This window comes from Natator depressus, chromosome 2 (assembly GCF_965152275.1).
Source record: "Natator depressus isolate rNatDep1 chromosome 2, rNatDep2.hap1, whole genome shotgun sequence".
In the NCBI taxonomy this organism is placed as follows: Eukaryota; Metazoa; Chordata; order Testudines; family Cheloniidae; genus Natator; species Natator depressus.
Window position 1 is genome coordinate 214,313,883 of NC_134235.1, and position 21,075 is coordinate 214,334,957.

The 21,075-nt window shown below is 42.7% G+C and overlaps 1 protein-coding gene and 1 long non-coding RNA gene across 3 annotated transcripts in view; one reads left to right on the forward strand and one right to left on the reverse strand.

Moving 5' to 3' along the window:
• The window catches only part of NXPH1 (neurexophilin 1), a 167,638-nt gene extending 166,292 nt beyond the window's left edge, over positions 1–1,346 (reverse strand). The window contains exon 1 of one of the 2 annotated variants that reach the window (XM_074945853.1): positions 665–1,346. The gene's annotated coding sequence lies outside the window, so the exon portion shown is untranslated. Of the gene's footprint in view, positions 1–607 lie in introns of both variants that reach the window. The other variant, XM_074945852.1, reaches the window with a different exon arrangement.
• Positions 995–16,994, forward strand: LOC141983118 (uncharacterized). Its single transcript, XR_012638303.1, has 3 exons — positions 995–1,497; positions 12,776–12,908; positions 15,723–16,994. It is a non-coding gene; the product is annotated as an uncharacterized LOC141983118 (long non-coding RNA).
• The last annotated feature ends 4,081 nt before the right edge of the window (positions 16,995–21,075 follow it).

Here is a 21,075-nt window from a genome sequence, read left to right on the forward strand (position 1 = left end):
GAAGCAGGAGGGAGAGGCGGAGGGGTGGGGGACAAATAACGATTAAAATCGAGTTAATCCAGCGTCAGAGCCAAATGATCGCATGGTCCGGGGTTGGCTGGCGCGCTGCTGGGGCTGGCGCTCCTGGGAGCGGAGCCCTTTGGCGAGGGAGGTGGCTGGAGCGCACCCTTGCTGGGCAGGAGTCTTTGGTGCCACTGGCTGCCAGACCTGCCCGGCTGTCTTATATCAGGAGGATCCGGGCTCCAGCCGGCTGCTAGTTCACCGCCACCGCCACGCAGCAGCAGGCTGGAGAAGGGAGGGAAAGGGGGGGCAGGAGCTCCCAGGATTGGGGACCTAGGAGGCGCCTAGACGCTTACGATCAGGGCAACGCGATTCGCCTCCCGACCGGGCTCTGTTCAAGCCAAACACGCGCCCACCCGCCCACTTTAAAGAAAGCAGCTGCCTTGACTCTGCCCCTGCTCACTCGTGCCTGGCTTTGCCCCGAGCCGAGCGTGCCGCAGGTCGCCCGAAGACATGTGGCTAAGCGGGTGTCCCCCTCCCCAGTTAGCCCCCCGGAGGACCGCATCCTGGGGCAAGCCGGGGCCCCGGCGCTGCTCTCCATACGTACTGCCTGTAGGGTCCGACCGCAGCCAGGGCGCGCCAGGAATGCTCCATGTAAACCTACAGGGGCTGGCAGCCTCCTAGGAACCGGGGGTCCCCTTCGCGTCGCCTCTCCATGTCACGCTCGTCGATGTCCCGTGGAAGCAGGTGCCGCCGTGAATCCAGCGTGCGGGAAGGGAGACGCCGCTGGCTGGGACCCGACTCGATCCCCGTCGCAGGAAACTTACAAGGGGGAGAAGCGAGAGGCTGCCGGGACCGCCAGCTCCCGTCTGGCAGCCAGGCGCCGCGGCCGCCGCGCTGCGAAGCCTTCCCGGCTGTTTGTCTCGGTTACACGGGACTTGTTGGCTGGAGCTCAGGGGGGGAAGGGTGCGGGGGGGGGGGCACGAGGCTGTTTCACTCCTGATCAAACCTAGCTGTAAAGACCTTGGCCGATCGCGTCTTTAAAATAAAGCGTCTGAGCCGCGGACTGTCCGAGAGTCCCTGCTGGGGGGAGAGAAAGGCGAGTTTAGCAGCATCCCATCAGTCCCTCCAAAGCGGGCGGCGAATCAGAGCCCGCCCAAGGCGCTGTGCCTGGCCCTGCCCTGCCACCAGGGGGCTCTCCCGGGCTCCTCGGTCCCGGCCAGGACACGCCGCTGCCTGCCGGCCCTTCTAACGGCATTAGCACCAGGAGACTATTTGTTTCCCCTTCAGCAGCAATTAATATCCCACGCCAATAAAGAATTGTTCAGCCGCTGGCTTCCCCCCACCCCGACACACACACACACACACACACACACACAACCCCCCTTGAATGGTACGATTCGTTCTGTGGATCGTTTCCGGCTGACGAATTCCAGCGAGCCGGGGCGTGGGGTGACCGCAGACAGGCGGCGTGGACAGGCTAAGCCAGGCGAAGAGGTGGGTTACAGGTGCTGGGGGAGCCGCCCACCAGCCTCTTGGATTTAATGGAGGGTTTCCTCGTTAGGGGGCGCCGGGAGCAGCCCCGGGCGCTGCAGCCCCTCTGGGCTGAGCTGGGAAGCCTGGCTCCCCGCTACCCACCGCGGTGCTGCTAACTGGCATGACTTAGGAGCGAGGTCTGATCGCCCTTGTCTGCCTTCTTCTGTGCAGCGATCGTCCCACGGGGCTTTGTCTTGGGACAAAAAAAACGGGGTGGGGGCTATTTAAAAATGTCACCCGGTCCTCTGAAATGCGGGGAGGGGCATTGTTTTCTCCGGAGAACCCTAGCCAAGCCCTCGGCCTTCTCCGGGTGTGTTGCCAAAGGTCGCGTGCCGAAGCTCTTGATTTAGCGTTTGACAAAAGGGAAACCAAGAGCCAGCCTGTCTGCATGGTCGGCTGGAAAAGCCAGGGCTCCAGCTGTCCTGCCAGATACCTGCTGCTCCCCACCCCAGCACGTCCCGCTGATTAATACCGCAACCCGACGGCTCCATTCTGATCTGCAAAATGTTGTGTAAACTCGGGGGGGCTGCGTTTGGAACATGGCCATAAAAAGGTGATTTGTGATTAGTGCTTTGAGATAAACGCTGCCAGTAAGGCACAATGTCCTTTCCTCACGATACCCACAGGCTGGACGCCTCAAGGCGTCTGAGGTCCCTGTTCCAGCCTCAGCTGCCCCCGTGTATGTAGGGTTCTCTGGTTATCGACGATGAAGCTTGCAGCCTGGAAGAAATCACCCCAATATTCTGCCACTTCAGAAACTGTTCCCATCACAGGGTAGCCCAGACCTGGCTTGGGTTTCTGGTCAAGAGGCTACTGTAATATACATGAATAATGATGAAGAGATTCATTGGACTAGCTAGCTCCCTGGCCACCTTCCCCAACAGGGATGAAATTGTAGGAGGGAAACAGTCCCAGGTGATCAATAGCCACATAATCTTCCTACCCCAAAGCAAACCGCTGCCCCTTTGGCAACTGGAACTAGCACCGCCATTGTGCGGCCTTCTACTGCAGGAGCTTCATCCCACACACCCAGCCTCTAACCAGTTACTGTTGTAAGAACACATCCTATAACCCCCACCCTTGCCTTGGGCCAGGTTCCACCGCTCTCCCAGTGTTAGCAGTAGTATGACTACTGAGCAGTAAGCTTCTGCCCAAATAAATTTGTTAGTCTCTAAGGTGCCACAAGGACTCCCCCTTTTTTTCTTCTTCTTCTTTTTATTTTTTCTGATACAGACTAACACGGCCACCACTGAAACCTGACCCTGAGTTGAGTAGTAACTGACCCTGCAAATAAATCCCCCTGCTTTCAATGGGGCGACTCACAGAGTAAAATATTACTCATTGTGACCAAGGGGGCAGAATCTAGCCCTCTGTCTCTCATTTGCAGGTCTAGGAGCTCAATAAGAGGGAGAACGGACTTGTAGAGAAGGCAGAAAAGATCCATAGGATCCTTTCAGTTTGGCCAAGTGTTTGGCCACAAATTCTGATGTCAGATAGCTGTGAGCTGTGGAAGAGGATTCTGGGCATTGATATGTCCAGAGATCGCATGTACTAAGACTTACTGTCAAAGGATCTGTTCCCATATCTTAAGTAAATGGGAGATCAGGGAGCTCAGCATCTCCCTGGATCAGACCCCAGGAAAGGGGTTATGAGCCTTAGTGACCATGTCTGTGCTCTTTGAGCATCTGCCCAGCACTGACGGACATGCCACGTTCTGTCCAGCGTGCTTGGGCACCAAGGAAATCTGAAAGGGGTTCCTAGGAGGACGACTCTTCTTTATGTGTGTTAAATCAGGCACATTAAGAGGATATTACACTGGAGGGCCCAATCCCACAGTCCTGATCCAGGTAAAAGCCCGAGGGTGACATTCTGGTCCCATTGCAATCAATGGCAAAACTCCTATTGACTTCAACAGGGCCAGGATGTCACCCTGAGTGAATTAAATGAAAGTCTTGCCTGAATAAGAAGGGCAGGATCTGGCCCTGAATGCGCTTTTCCACTTCCTGGCTACTCCTGGGTAGTTGTCTAATCACAGGGACAAGAGAGAGGTTTTGGCTGTATATACTTTTGAAAGAAATGGCTTCTCTTCTACACATGCTGAGCCTGATCCAGAGCACACTGAAGTCAATAGAAAGACTCTCCTCAATCCACTTTGGATCAGGTGCTGTTCATCCAAACCAGCTTCCAGTGAAGTCAATGGCAATTTTGGCATTGACTTCAGTTGGAGTAGAATTGGGCTTTACTTCAGAAAGGCTGTTTCTAATGTCACTTATCTATATTGTTGGCAAAGAGGGGTTGATGGAAGGAAAACAGCATGCTAAAGAAGCAAGTAGGAAGCTGGCTGTGATTGATTTAAAAAAACAAAATGTTCCAAAGGATTCCTGTTATATGCACACGTGACATTTTTCATATGAAATGTGATGCTATTGAGTATCTGACATTAACTACAAGTGACTTTTTACAAAATAATTTGACTTTTATGTGAGTCTATATAATATGAGTACTGCAGCCTGGGTGGAGTATTGGATTTTTTCAAAAGAGCATTTTAATTGCAGCCATTTGTATGCTGTTTAATAAAGTGGTCCTTAGCAGAACAGTTCGAGGAAAAGGACAGTCTCTCAGTCACTGAGTTTTTCCCATTAAAAATCCCAATTTAAGGGTTTATAAGGGTGGATATTACAAAAATAGTTTTAGAAGACTCAAATAGATCAAAAAGAATGCTAAAACAATGGCAAGTGATTAGTCCATATAGTCATGTAGTTCAATTACTTTTGGTATTAGAAGAAAATCACAATAATAATTTAATAATAACTATCAAGGTATTGTCCTAAACATACCTGCTGGCTGTGCAAACTATATTTCATGTGCATAAGTGTGTAAGAAATGTATATACTAAGTAGATCTCAGTTCCTCATGACAAAACTCACACAAATGATTATTTTCTTCTGTCAAGCAGCATTGCAAAAATAAAAATAAAGGAAACACCTATGCACCGGAAAAAAAATAGAGGAGGGCCAGAGGTCAGAGCCTGAGGCCAGATTCTGACCTTGTGTAAATGGACATATCTCCACTGGCATCAATGGAGCTTACAGAGATTTACACAGAAGAGGATCTGGACCTGATCTAAATTTTCCCCAAAGTTCAGCTTATTTAGGATCCAGAGTTACACTTAGTGCCCATGGGTGAAATCCTGCTCTTATTAAAGTCAATGGAAGTTTTGCTCCATCTCTTTAAAAGCTATATTAGTATATCAAGGTGGCTGTCTTGAAATGAAAAACCAAAACAGTCTTTATCTTTCTATCAGTTTGCATGCTGAACTACTGAAGAATACAATTGGTGTTTTGTATGCACAACAAAGACAGATTGTGGCCTCCCGTTAGCTTCATTGCCTCTGTGTGTTTGCACTACAGAGTATATGGGGACAAATCCTGTTCACGTCACTCATGCGAATAGTCCCATTGAAATGAACTCTGAATGTCCATGCTCTGGTCCATTTAAAACAGACCCCTTTCACATATTTAATAGATTTTTTGTTGTTGTTGTTCCATGGAACTGTGCGTATTTTCACCAAGTTTTTATAATTATTGTACAAACTGAGTTCCTTGTCTTCATTCTTTGTTTACATTTTATTTATATAATCTTGCAAGGTCAGGATTTGATTTTATTGCAGTAATTGTATTTCTTTTCATAAAAAATGGTTGTGAGGGGTTTTTTTATTCCATTGACCTATAAGTGATTACAGCCAGAGACACCATTCAAGTGACACTTTGCTACATTCTATATAAAAATACAAAGACATTTTAACCACTTCCACAGAGAAGACTTGAATTCCTGAGATACATTTTTATAATTTCCCCTTCTGCTTCAGGACCTGATCCAGTTCCTACTGAATTCAATAGGAGGCATGCCATCAGTGGGAGCTGTGGCTGGCTCTCAGTAGCTTGTGAATGGAGTAGATTGTAGTGTACAAAGGTGCACCAGAGTCTCATAGCAGTTATGCTAGTGTAAATCTGGTATGATTCTATGGACTTCAGTGGAGTTATTCCAGATTTGCACTTGTGTATATGATCAGAATCTTGAGCAGTGAGCTTGAGTTCAGTGGAATGCAATTTGTATATTTATATGTGTATACTTCTTTACAACAAGGATTATGCTCAGCAGTTGCTTAATAACAAGACCATTGAACTCAAGGAGAAAAAATAATTGTCAAGATCATGAATAAAAATAAGTAAAAGAGCTTTTTAATCTTCTTGACATGGGAGGCCTTTTTTTCTAAACTGTAATTTGTGTAATAAATCTTAGTATTTACATTTCACAGATATTTCATTTATTAGATCTTTGAAGTGTTATACTGTGGCTATCTGAAAGATACAATAGTTTTAATTACACCCACAAGAAAACCAGGAAATACCGTAAAGAAAAGTAATGGGAAGGAAGTGTGTAGTGAGCATAGTCTGTCCAGAAAATACAAAGACTTGAGTGATTTTCCTAAAGACAGAATAAGATTTCAACAACAAACAAACAAAAAAAGTCTGTCTAAGTGAACCTCTTAATTAATATCCAGGTACTGGGATCCTTCAGGATGGTTACGCTAGAGATTATTAAGTGATAACTCCCCAGAGACCAAATGTGTTGAAGACAGAAAACTTGGTAACAAAAGTTCTGTTTAAAGTGTGTGTGCAAAAACCACAACCGTGGTTAGCAATAGCACCAGTTAGGAATAGCACCAGTTAGGAAGCTGTAAGGCGTTAAATTGCACTACAGAAGGAATTAAAGTAGGGGAGAATCAACAGGTCCAGCTGTCTCTGGGGTTTCATGTGACTGCACAGGGAGAGTAGAAAGGTTGAGAAGCCATCCCTTGTGGCCCTTGCATGCCCCATACAATGGCTAAGGAAAATCACAGTCCCTGAACTTGGGGGAGGGCAAGAACTATTCCTCCCATGTACTACATGGAGTGCACATTGCCTCATAATGGTTGGGGGGAGGTGCTGTGTTGCACTATATCAATCCATGGAGCAGGCCAGGCATGCCCCATTGAGAAGGCTGCTCCATAGAGAGTAACTGAGCAGTGGAGAGCTGGGGAACAGATTGTATCCCTCTGAGGCAAAATCCCTCCCTGAGGTTAGGGTGGCACAGCTCTGGCCCGTACTTGCTGGGGGTAGTGCCTAAGTAGTACAGTATAGCCCATAATGTCAGATTTTTCCCAAAGAATGTGGTCAAGTGCCATCCATTCATACCATATGGAAGAATAAGCTTCCTGTCCTGATATTACTATAATTGGGGAGAACTCTTATAGTGTCTTTCTTTCTGTCATTCCTTCTTATTACTTTTCACGGGAATTCCTCATGCTCAGGAATAGCGCTGGGCTTACAAACCTGGGGACAGAAGTTGCCTGTTTATCTACAAAACAGGCACAGTAAAGACAAAGCCGGGCAAGTTTCCACTTTTTGCCCCATCAGTGTTACTTAGCTCTGTTCTGAAACAACCATCTTGAGAGGTGAGAGGACAGATCATTCTTCAAGCCCATCCCGTCCTTGTCTTTTTGACCATCCACATGAGAGCAAGACTGAAAACTAGTGCTGGTTTTTGTCATGTGATCCCTTTCTCACTGGGAATTGAACAGAGGCCACACATTCTATGTAGAGCAACAAACAGCCTCAGTTCCCATGTTTAATGATACAACTGTTAACATATGCAAAGGAACTGTTTTGTGCCAGCTACTAAGTTAATATTCAGATCTGTAAACTAATAGAATTGCTCCAGTAGTCATTTAAGATAATTTTTTCTTAGGGGAGCCTCTAATAAAGGAACAAAGATATTTTAGGGAACAGACTAAGTGCATGGTTCATCTGTCAATCTCCTTCATGTTTAGTACAATCACTGGTGTGTACAGGTAAGGGGAAATGGCCCTTATACTAAATAGCATGAGAAACTCAGACTCCATGGTTTTTTTAATTGTTTTACTGTATGATGAGTTGGTGAACTAAGTTCCACCTACTGCATCCTGATTTTGCTGCTAACTCAACAGACAGCACATGATGTACGGCACTTGAATGATGAGTTATTTCATTGAACTATTTCTTCTGTAGTCATAAAATGACTTGACATAGTTTTTCATTACAATACAAACCGTGTGTGGAATAGTAACTTCCAAGTTCAAAATACTTTTGAAGTCTGATGGCATTGTATGCCCCATACAATTTGGGGCCAGCTCCTGTTCCCATTGAAGTCAATAAGAGTTTTGGCATTACCTTCAACTGAAGCAAGACTGAGGTCCTTATCCGATAGTTTTTGCCATGACATGCACTGTTCCAGTTAGGCAGTCTTTTTTCTAAGGCCCCAATCCTGCAAGTGACTCCACACGGGCAGACCTTACACTGGCATAGGGTTATACTATACTATGTTCTTTTTCAGTCTGCCTTTGAAGTTACATTTATATTTTCTATTTGTTTATGTACAGCATGTTCTTTTTATGGCAAATTGCCATAAGCAAAAATATAATTGCATTGGACACTTCAATTATACATGCTACATACATTAATATGTGCAATGGACTAGATCCCTGGCTGGTGTAAATTGGCATAGCTTCACTGAAGTTGATGGAGCTATGCAAATTTACCCCAAGAGAGAATCTGGAGCAATATATTTAGTATTCTTGAGATGTAATAGAAAAATTAGATTGTGGTTAGGGGCCACGCCTTATGTAGATGGGGAAAGTTGCCAAATTTCATATGTTGTAAGAAGATAAATAATGAATTTCTTGGGTAAATGATTTTCAAAGATGAAGAACAAAAGTGAAATATCAGAATGACCATTGGGATTGATCTGTGTGTTGTGAAAACTTTTTAGAGCCCAGGTGAATCCCGGAAGACCCCTTAACCAAATGCAGACTAAAGCTTTTGTATTTAGAGTGATTTAAGGGTGGGGAAACACCTATGTGAAAGAAAGCTTCAATCAATGTAGCAAATAAATTATTGAGGAAATAAATGTGTCTTCTTGTGTGCAGTCATCACTGAGGTATGGGCATGTGGCACAAAAAGAGACAGCTGTAGGATCAACACTGTTAGCAAATACATGTTTTGAAAACAAAGGAATGTCGATTTGTTAGATTACTTTGCTGTACACTTGTAATGGCTGTGCTATGTACTGCCTCCTCACCATTTCCCTTTTGACAAAACTTTACTAAAAATTCTTAGGAAGTGAAGCCAAAATCAGAAGAAAGAGAAATGACCAATTTTCATGGTTTATATCATTTAATGTAAAAATTTATGGTTTCCTTGACTTTGACAATGATGTGATTTACAAGGGGACTTAATTACAGTGCATTAGTACAATCCTCCAGTGCCACCTTGTGTTTTCATATAATACTGCAATATAAATCCTACGTTAAACTGACATTTCCCAAGCATAAACTGACAATTATGCACACAGCTATTCATAAATTTAAAATAACAGGCAAAGAGCTAGAACAATGTTTAAAATGAGACTAGATATTCTACTTTTCTCACATTTTGCATTTAACAGTGTTCTGTCAGCGATACAGCAAAACGGTCTTTTTTCGCTCTGACAGGATGGTAAACACTGAACATAAGAACATAAGAATGGCTCTACTGGGTCAGACCAAGGGTCCATCTAGCCCAGTATCCTGTCTTCTGACAGTGGCCAGTGCCTGGTGCCCAGAGGGAATGAACAGAACAGGTAATCGTCAAGAGATCCATCCCCTGTCACTCATTCCCAGCTTCTGGCAAACAGAGGCTAGCGACGCCATTCCTGCCCATCCTGGCTAATAGACGTTGATGGACCTATCCTCCATGAATTTATCTAGTTCTTTTTTGAACCCTGTTATGGTCTTGGCCTTCACAACATCCTCTGGCAAGGAGTTCCACAGGTTGACTGCATTGTATGAAGAAATACTTCCTTTTATTTGTTTTAAACCTGCTGCCTATTAATTTCATTTGGTGACCACTAGTTCTTGTGTTATGAGAAGTAGTAAACAACACTTCCTTATCTACTGTCTTTACACCAGTTATGATTTTATAGACCTTAATCATATCTCCCCTTAGCCGTCTCTTTTCCAACCTGTACCTAAGGCTAATTTTTATGTGGTAACCATGATCTCAAGCCTAGTGAAGTCAATGGAAAGACTCCCCCTGATTTCAATGGGCTTTGGATCAGACCCTTATAGAGTAGTTTTAGCATTGTTACAAAAGCGTGCTATGTAATTATACAGTAGGGCTATAATTTTTGCTTAAAACATGGAATCTCAATTTGCCAATTTAACAACATTCATCACTATGTAAATCCATGGAGGACCTATATTTAATGTCAATATGATGCTGATTTCCAAATAAAATTGGAGTCACAGTATAAGTGGTAACATAAACCATTATGAATGTTTGTAGCCAAAGATTTCCTCCTCATCCCGCAACCCATACATAACTGAGAGTAAGGATAGGATAGTGATAGCAGCCCTAGCTACCATAAAGGGATGGGGGGAAGAAGAGAAGGCTGAGCCATGGCTTTACTCCTCACATCTAAGCCCTTCAGCAGTGTTAGTGAGCTGCCGTGGGGACCTCATGCTGCATCAACAGATATGTGCTCCCTGTGTGCCAGTGAGCTCCAGAAAGCATTGTGCATGTTTAAGACACAATGTCTGCTGAAACACTTACTGGGGTGATGTGCTTTTGCACTGGCCCTGACATGGGCCTGTGAAGACACGATAGGTCCCTAACTAATCAATAGTTTCACTTTGCATATTCTTAAGGTGCCTAGCCTGCTTAGCAGTGCTTCATTACTATTACACCCAAGCTATGTGCAAGGAGATCATGGCCAACTCTAGGTTTTGCAAGACGCTATGTGAAATGATATTTGGTGGGTACAATCCAGTCTACTCCTCACCTGTCATCAAGCTTGTGGCTCTGTGCAGCACCTACCACAAAGGGGCACTGATTTATAATCTAGGCACTACCACAGTACAAATAATAATTAATGATAATAACTGTGGTTGGTAAGTTGGTTGTGTGCATGCCTGCAGGGCCTTAAGAAATTAAATAGTTGGTTGTCTTAAATCTGATGATGAAGGAGGTATGTTTTATGTAGAAAGACAACTATTCCCCTTACATTTAGGGGACATAACAAATTAGACTGAGGAGAATCAGGGTATTTGATTTTATGCATTTAAGATTCCACCCAACCCAGAAATGAAGAGATCTCTTTTGAATGAAAAATGGTTTCAGAGCTGCTAAACCAGAATTGCATAATGAGCCCAAACCAAAAAGATGAACATCACCTTTTTGTCCACTGACGTCTCATCAGATTATGCAGCATCAGTCAAGCATCACATAACAGGCCTTAAAATTTAGATTCACATTTCTGGGGGTCAGTCACTTGTCCTACTTACATCTCCATCATTTACTTTGTCAGTCATGCAAACCGCCAACACATCTACTATTTCACAAGTAGGTTGTCCTATGTTGTGCATTTATTGAATTTCTTCAGTTTATGCAATGCATCAATAATAAAATCATCAGTTCATAAAAAATCAAGTGTTAGGAGTAAGCTTTTGGAAGGGTGCCTTTCCTTTTGTGGGCACAACTTATGTCCACATTTTTACACCCACATTTGAACTGTGGAAACCTGCCTTAAGACTGCAGCTACCCAGATGTGTGAACATCATTCATTTCATGGGCACAAATTGTGCCTGTAAACCTGAAGGACAGACCTCATCTTCAATGAAATTATGCTTCTTAACCAAATGCACACTACTTAGATAGATGTGTATATACAATATATATGCACCCACAGGAACTGAGATACCATTTCCATAATTCCAAGATTCAATTTGATGTATGCTCAGATTCAAATGTAGAGCACAAAATTACTCCATAATGTACAGGGGATAGTGAAGAAATACAAAAGCTAAATGTCTGTTGTTCAAATGGCTGATGTTGCTCTTTCCTTGGATTTCTCTGTTGCTATTTCTGTTTAGATGCCTCTGTCGTCTGAGTGACAGTGGCTAAGGCTCTCACAAGGCAAGAGAGATGCCAATTTTTGTAAAAGGAAATGGAAGTGCTGTTACTCAACTCTGCTGTAAGATCACTAAATCTTAAAGCTTGTCTCATAGTGGAGGTGCAGTGAAGCAGAAAATTGCTAATGCAAAGTATACAGGAGAAGATCCACTACCTGGGGATACTGTTGAAGAGTGGAAAGCAGAGGAGTTCAAACAGGAACTCACCCCAGTAGCCACTCTTGCAAAGAGAAGGAAGGAGGCATCCGTGGGCTGAGGAGAGCACTGTGAAAATACAACGCAACTTCTCAAAAACATTTTATTACAGTATTATTCTAAGCTTAATTCTGTGTTACATGGCTTCAATCATCCTATAGTGATCAGTGGCACTGAGCCCTCTTCAGTAAAACATATATCTGGCATACTCTACTGATTCTCAGCACCACAAGGTACATCAATATACCTACCCTGGGGCAACTGGGAAATTCATACTCTTTATTTTATTTTTAAAATGTGATCATCAAATGGTTAAATTTTTCAGCTATAAATACTAACTAAATGGGCTTCTGTAATTAAGATGGATCCAATCCGATGATGAAGCCTACTTTACTATGGCTTTTTATGTATTTGTACAAAGCTCAGAACAACAGGACTCTAGGCCTGAATGAGGCCTCCTGGCACTGCTGGAATATAAACAAAGATAGTATCAGCTCAACCATACAAACTCCACCACTAAACCTCAAGCAGATAAGAGATAATTAAAGTCCTTGTGGGTATCATCCTTTTGTATGTCTTTGTGGCATAGATGTATAGTAATGGTGGTTTCTATTTACGAAGTTTCTATTGTAATGGAGGTTTCCGATTTATGCAGAATATGTCCCTCCTCCGTGCAAGATCGTGCAGGAAAAGAGTGCCATTTTAGCTGATCCTGATCCTACAAACATTTATGCTTTAACATTAATCATGTGAGCAGTTCCATAGAATATATACGTGTACAAATGTTTGCAGGAGCATAACCTTGAGAGAAGGAGAGAAAGAGAAAGAGAGAGAGAGTTTACATTTGTATATTTATTTTAAAGGCTTGAATTGTAACTTCTTGTCTAATTGGTTGAACCCTTATTTAAGACAAAATAGTGTAAAATCTGTGGACTAGTGATAGCATCTTTTTCTGATAATGCTGTAAAACTTAATATTCACTGTTAAAATTGATTTCACACTATTTGCTCCGTACAGCTGCTCCAAAATGGGATTTTTGCTATGAACGTACTGTTCTCTTCATCATGCTGTACCAGACACCTTCTCCAAGCCAACACATACCTGTAAGGCATCGTCTATAAACCACGCTGAGGTGGCATTTTATTGCAAGGTAGGCTGGACATCCTTCTTGAACCATGCTGAATTGGGCATATGTTTAAAATAAATGGAATCCATGCTTCTTTAAGGGTTAAATAGGGCTTACACTGAAAACTTATTGCAAACGCTGAATCATTTGCTATAACATACAGCCCTCACAATATAGCTTCAGCCATTATTTGACACACACACATGTATTTAAACATAGATATATATAATTAATATAATGGACTATAACTTCACTGTTAATTAAATGAGTCAATATAATAATTCCATGCACTTTTTAATACTTAGCACGTACATAGTTTTACTAATTCATTCCCACAATATCCCATTGAAGCAGATCAGTATTATTATCCCCTTTTAACGTATGTGGTATCTGACGCAGAGAGGTTAATGGCCTGAGCCTATTCTCGCTGAAGACCATGACAAAACTCCTATTGACTTCAATGGTTCAGGATTAGGCCATAGGTGACTTTCGGGAGTGGGCCTCAGGAGTTCCTGGTCAGTGTTTCTTTCTGGCCTGGCTGTCAGAACCTTCCCCTATTGTGCCTGAGGGAAATAATACAAGTGTTATAAACACAATATATTCATTTTCACAGTCATAAGTAAATCTGTAGTATCGGAGCGTATTGGGGCATCGTTGAACCAGTGGATACAGCCAGTAGTATGTCTTCCATTCCTGAAGGCTTTACTGATCCTATAATATCAACCAAAATGAAGGGAAACATTCACAATGTTGCTGCTGCTAAAGACAGTCTCCCTGAGGAACTGTCCAGTCGATCAACCCCTTCTGAATCATGTTGTCAGCACTGATGACCAGATATTTAAAGGGACTTCAACTTGCTCAATATTTTTGACTCCATAATTTTGGGCCCTCTATCACCTGCAGATGCAAAAATGTGGTGGCAGTTAACTGCCTGTGCAAATGATATCATTTAGACAACTTTCTCCCTGATTTCATCTGCAGATGCATCAACTAGTCACAATTAATTGTTGGTGCAAAAGCAGAGGCTATTTTTAAAAAGGTGGCCCTAGACGTCAATCTGAAATTCCTCTTCTGCTGTTGAGCTGCCCCTTTGCTTTTTCATCTCCAGGGAATGAGCTGTTAAGCCATAACAAGCTGTCTAAGAGATGATGTGAAGTAAAGACCTTGTTCAGATGTTCTGTGTGGGTGCACTTACCATTACCCATGCAGGGCCTGAATCAGCACCACTTACTCACACAGAGCAAGATGAATTCTTGGGAGCAGCCCAACTGACTTCACCAATGGGACTGCTCGCATGTATAAGTGCTATTCAATGAAAGCAAAGTTGCAGAATCTGGCACCTAGTTTGTAATCTCCTGGGGGCAGAGACCTATCCTCTATGCCAGTGTTTCCCAAACTCGGGACGCCTCTTGTTCAGGGAAAGCCCCTGGCAGGCCAGGCCAGTTTCTTTACCTGCCGCGTCTGCAGGTTCGGCTGATCGCGGCTCCCCACTGGCCGCGGTTCGCGGTGCAGGCCAATGGGGGCTGCGGAAAGCGGCGGCTGGTATGTCCCTCAGCCCGCGCTGCTTCCCACAGCCCCTATTGGCCTGCAGCGGCGAACCGCGGCCAGTGGGAGCCACGATCAGCCGAACCTGCGGACACGGCAGGTAAACAAACCGGCCCAGCCCGCCAGGGGCTTTCGCTGAACAAGCGGCATCCCAAGTTTGGGAAACACTGCTCTATGCATTTCCCATGATGTGCTTCTCTACTTCTAGCTAAAACGACATCCCATCCATTTTTAACAAGGTGTGAAGGGTGTGCTATCCCTTTAAGGGACAGTTTGGTGCTCACAATCAAGCCCTGAGGCTAGGTTATATATACGAAAAAAAGGATGCTGATGGGGGTTAGACAGTGCATCAGAAGTCATGCTGGTTGCTGCAGGCCCCAGGTCACTAGTCTAACCTAGGCCCGAGGAACTTGTTTTTCTGACTGTAAAGTGGGTTATTCTGATTTAAGTCTCTGAGATAAGGGGCTTAACGGACTGGGTTAAGTGACTCCTCCCCCGACCGGAACTCTGCTGGGTGGAGTTAGTTTGGAGGCCTTCTATAAGGGGACACATTTGTCTGTTCGTTTAGTGTTGGCTTTCCCCTTCTCAGATCTTATACACAGGAGTAAAGATTATAGTGATGGGGAGTTGAGGAGGGTGAGAATAGCAGCCGTTCTGACTCACTTGACATTTGGCCTGTCGTCAAGGAGGGTTAGTACCAGAAGTGCAATGGCTCTGTTTAGGCTCCCCCAAAATCTAACAGTTGCTGACAAGAAAATGAAAAAATTAAAAGACCTGCATGCCAGCTATGTCATATTATATATTTGTTGCTACTTATACTCATTGTTCAAAGCTGGGAGAAATGTTACTTTTGTCTCCCTTTGGTCCTTCCCCAAACAAACTCTGACAGAAATCACAGCTTTCACAACATCCCTATATTCTAAGGCATTCAGACATTTCTGAATTAGTTTTTGAGTCTTTATGTTTAGTAACATGGACAGCACATTGAGCAGCTCTTCAGTAAGTGTTCTCCTTCTTGACATTAAAGATGCATGAACCCTGCAGTTCATCACTGAAACCAAAGTACATTGACAACCCATGGCTGTATTTAGTACCTAGCATAATAAAAGTATTTTATCATGAGATACAAACATTTTAATGCTGTCCCGTGTAAAAGTGAGCTTGTTATACAGCAAGGCACTAAGGTGTTTAAGAAGGATCCCACAATAATGAGTGTTTACTCTAGCTGTAGTAGGATTTTGTCATTTGGCTTAGCTTCATATCTCCTCACCCTGTTTTCTCTTCTGTTGGAAGGAATGGTGCCAAGAATTCGAAACCCTAAATGAGGATGCTATAGGCACTGTAGTATACAAGTGAAATGAAAATAAAAACGAGATGCAAGATCAGTTCTCAATAAAGCGGTGACAACCCAGTGACAAGATGTGACATGACACAGTTCTGGCAAAGGAAAAGAGTGGAAATGGAAGAGGCAGTAAGCTGGTGGCAAGAAATTGTTTGTGATTTTGAAAAGGCATATTGTAAAGATAAGTGAAAAGGTCATTGGACTAGAACCAGTGACTGACAAAGATGAAAAAGAGTACTGTAGTATGAAAGGCATCCTTTTATGTACAGCATCAGGCTCTTGAAAATGGGATACTGTACTACTATGTACCAGCTGATGCTAGATGAGCTGCTAGCAAAAAACTGAGATGAAAGTGACATTACACAGGAGAAACAGATAGGAAGGAAGATGAACGGAAGAAGAGCCTCAGGTATGTATACTGCTTAAAGACCTAGTGACTGAGTGAAAAATACTCACCTCTGTACGTCATCATGAAAATCTGAGAGAAAAAGCAACCTTTTAATCCCTCCACATGAGAAGACTTAAGTAGTTGCTGAAAAAAGACTGTAAGAAATTAAGGGCCAAGAGTCTTTCAGGGTTCCCAGGAAAGCATTTGCTAACCAGCTCCTTAACAGACAAAGATAATTGTGGGAACGCTGTGTAATGAACATCATTGTGGCTTCAGAAGAGGATCAAGGAAGAACTGAAGTACAGAAAAGCTCTATACAAATGTTTTTGCCATATAATGATGGGAAAAGATGATGTCCAGGCACTGATGCTATCCTGTGAAATACGATAGCTAATAGTCCCAAACTGCTGAAGGAGTTATGAAGACTTTAGGGAGGAAGAAAAGTGAAATATCAACACAGCTTCATCTTGAGTACAACACTTTTGTTTCCAGCTGATGTTGTGGCTACTTTTGGATAGCACTCCTGCACTTAGCTTAAGTCCCTACTAAAATACTGGAATAAATATGAAAAGAATGAAGTTGTAAACATATGGAGGATAACTGAACCATGAGCAACTATCAGCATTGGCACTCAAATAGTGCAGTGATAAGAACAGTGATAGATTAGACAGACAATTCCAGACAAATGTTCATGCTTCTTTAGATACAATTCAGACAGCATGTGCAGATGGTAAAATTTGCACACACAAAATCTGTTTTGATAAATGGACTTTTTGTGTACAAAAACAATCATCTGTGCATGCAATTATTAGTGCAGCCAGTGTGCACACTCCATCTGGGCAGGAACCAGATTTTCTCTTTCATCGGACTTCTGTGAGTTCAAAAGTTTCCAGTCCAAAAGAACAAAACCGAAAAATTTCAAAATTTCCCACAAAATTACATTTTGGAAAAAAAAATATTTGGGGTCAATCAAAACATTTCATTTCAATCAAATCAAATTGTTTCATTTTGATGTTGACCTTTTAAAACATTAAAAACGTTTTTGATATAAAAAAGCAATGTGTTTTTTTAAAAGTCTGTTGAACTCAAAAAAATCAAAATGGGACATTTCACTCTGGTTAAAATGCTTTGTTTCATTTTATTTTCTAAATGAAACTTTGTCAAAACAGACACATTTTGAAAAATGTTTTGATTTTGGCCAAAAAGATATTTTTCACTGGAAACTCATTTTGACCAAAAAAACTTTTGACCAGCTCAAGTGCACACAGATGTGAGCACATACAAAACAGAAAGCCGGAGTCTGGGCAGCATCTCTTGTCTTGAATGAGATATAAGAATGAGATGTTGTAGCCAGAACCCCAATAGAAGGTAAAGTGAAATTAATCATAAATAATGCTAAGTATGAAGCTGGACTGTTTGAAAAGTGCAATTGTCAGCAAGAGTGCTTTTGGCCAAGAATATGGAGAAAAATGAACATGTAGTTAGCATTTTTGCAACCCATACTCCTTTCAGCTAATTGAATGTGCTAATAAACAAGTAAGCATTTTAAGATATTTAAGATATTCACCATGGATGTACCATGACTTTTTCCTGAATTACACAGAGGAAACCCATTGACTTCACAGTGTTACACTTCAACATTCATGTGTATCTGCATTTATTGGGTAGATGTATGATTTAAGTAAAATGTGAATCTTGTACTAACCAATCAATGTTTGGATGATATATTCTACTTTAAAAGGGGGACTACAGCAAGGAAACATAGTTGTACTAATTAAATCATACTTTTTACTCTTATTTTCATGAAATGGGATTTCATAGACACATGAAGCTTGTATTTTCATGTGGTGCATTTTTTCCTAGTCTTAACCATGAATTTCATTTAGCTGTGATGCACTGGATGCTTCTGTGTTCTCAGTCGGGTGCAAGATATGAAACTTCAGTAGAAATATGCTGATGTAAATTTCCATTTTATTAAGTAATATGATGATTTTAGGATTACAGGTTGTGACAAATGCAAGATTCTTTTCATTACAATGGTCTTACAGAGGTTGTGGGCATTAGCTGGCGCTCCCTGCATGTGTTTCTCATTACATGTCACCATTTACTGACTTTTGAGTCATGGAGTTCTTTGTCTGGATCCCAGTGTTGCCCTGGGGAGAAAATAAGTGAGCCCTCAGACTATTTTCCTGTCTCTCTCCATGAAGTGGAGGGAGACTAAGTACCAGGCCGCATAGGAGATAAAGTAGCTCACAGAACAGCAAAGAAGAGGAAGAGATGGAACGATACATCATAGAAACTGTGAGGAGATTTGATTCATGCTAACCCCAGGTGTCACTTGACAAACCTGTAATAGATAGTAGGTTTGCTTGTTCTGCAAAACTCCATTGAAATAATGGTAGGTTTCTGAAAAAGACCTAATTTTTACCCAGTGGCAAAACTGCTGGGCTTTGAGTCTCCATGTCCAACACAAGATGATGGTCACATGACTCAAAATGAGATGGCTACCCACATCAGTGTGTCATTTCAGAACACAATATTTAAGAGACAAAAGAATGACAACAAGCTTAATCTTCTACATTGTCATTGTTGCTGGAGACCTACCATGGCTACTTTACTGTCAATAATTTCCTGCATATAACACTGAAATCAGATTAAGAGTAGCACGTCATTTTTCATCTTTTCAACCTTTCTATTTGGTCCTTTGACAACTGCAGGTCCTAGATCCACCAACATTTTAAGCCCCACATACTCCTTGTCTCCATCCCCATTCCTGGAGGCAGCAGGTGAGATAATTCCTTCCCTTCCACATCTCCTGGCAGTGAGGCTGTATTCTTTTTTCTTGGTGAAGGCTTCCCACACTGAATGGTGGTGGGCAACTCAACCATTTCATCTCCCTGCACTGCTTCACTATAGTGGGGTCTAAGCTGTTCCTTCTCCCTACTCTCACTTGCTTGAGGGAAAAAGAGAGGAGACTGATATCTCCCACATGGGTAGAAGAAAGCCTTGCATCTCTAAAATGCCTAGTGACTTTGGGCTCAGCTTTCTGCCAGAATCTTCAGGTAAAAGAAGCTCAAGATTGACCTCTTCACATAAGGTCTGTGTACACTGCAAAAAAAGTTGCATTCTTAACTCAGATTAATTAACCCATGTTAAAATAGCAGTGAAGACACAGCAACTTAGGCCTGATCTAAACTGGGGGAGGGAGGGGCAAGCTAAGCTGGTCTAAGTTACGCAACTGCAGCTACAAAAATAGCATAGCCGAAGTCAACGTACTTAGAGCTACTTACCATGGTGTCTTCACTGCTGTAGGTTGACTGCTGGCGCTCCCCCGTCGACTGTGCCTGCGCGTCTCGCTCTGGTGCTGTACCGGAGTCGACGGGAGAGCGCTTAGCAATCGATTTATCACATCTTCACTAGACGCGATAAATCAACCCCTAGATCGATCACTCCGGAGATAAGTGTAGACATGCCCTCAGCTTTGAACGCAGGTTAGCAGCTCAAGTTCAAGTCTACAAGGCAGCTTGGTGTTCAACTCTAGCTGCTAACCAAAATGACTTTTTTTGGAAAGTAGACAAACCTAAGTGACTGAGGCTGGGAGAGCAACAGGGTAAGCTGCTACCTCTACTTCTTTAGTAGTGGCTTCTTGGGGGTGAACGATCGACACTCCTAAATTTGGAGGCCCTCTCTGAGCTTTGGACCTATGTCCTGGTGCTCAGGGGATCTTGTCTTTATCTGTCATTGGCTATTTCAGTGCCTGCTTCTTTCTGCTAGGAAGTGTGTAGAACACATTCTTCTTCGTGTAATTCAATGGTGACTATGTATTTGAAATGCCAGAGGTATAGATTCTGTTGTGCTCCTTAAATTCGGAAATATAATGCTACCGTCTGCAGACAGATCTACAAAGTAAGGCAATGTATTCATAAGTGACCATTTCCAGCTGTATGGAATGTATAGAAATAGTGTGATCACATACACCTTTCTCTCCCCATGATACTCAGAAATGATTGTGACCTGATGTGGGAGACATGAATGCCTCCTGCAAGTAACACAGCAGCTTATACAAATTTACCAGTGAAGTCAAAATCAAATGCGTAATTTATGGAACAGGTGTGCGTAAAAGAGACCATTCAAGCTCTTAATGTAACTGCTGTGAGTACTGAACAATTATTTTAAAAGGTCTCTTTCAAAGCTACTGCCATGTTCTTCCTAGAGAAAGGATGCACTACAGAGTTCTTATAAATGCTGCCCACCCTTCCTTATAGCAGTTAAAATAGGGTGCTAACTGCATATTAAAGGATTATGATCATTCAGAGGTAAGCATGCTAGAAAAGCAGTATCCAACAGGAGGAAATTAAGCAGTTTAAAAATAATAATAATAAAATATCCCCAAAAGAAACATTGGGGTGAAATCCTGGCTCCACTACAGTCAACGACAAAACTCCCATTGATTTTGACAGGCTCAGGCTTTCAGCCCTGAGTTCCGGTTTCCCTTCCCCTGCCCTGCTCCCCTTCATCAGTAATGCATGCCCTGACAAACAAGCTTTGGTTTGTGACTGTAGTTGTTTCTCTGTTCAGCAGCATTGAGTAACAGTTTTGCAACTGACCTTCGCACTGCACTGACACTTTTCCTGACTTGCTCCAAAAAACGACACCCAGACCAAGCTGTTTGATAAATCTTGTCAAGCAGGAAGGAATGTGAGGATGAAAAAAGAAAAGTAATTCTGCTTTCAGCCCAGCAGCCCCTCAGGTTTCTTTCCAGAGAAAAGACAAACACAACCAGAATGCAGAAAGTGTTTACTCTTTCTCTGATCCTTCCCCTCATGGACCTATCCCATTCAATAAAACATGACCCAGCCATATGGTTTTGTTGTTGTTCTTGCTGCCTAACTTGCTATTACATCTTTTGAGTACTT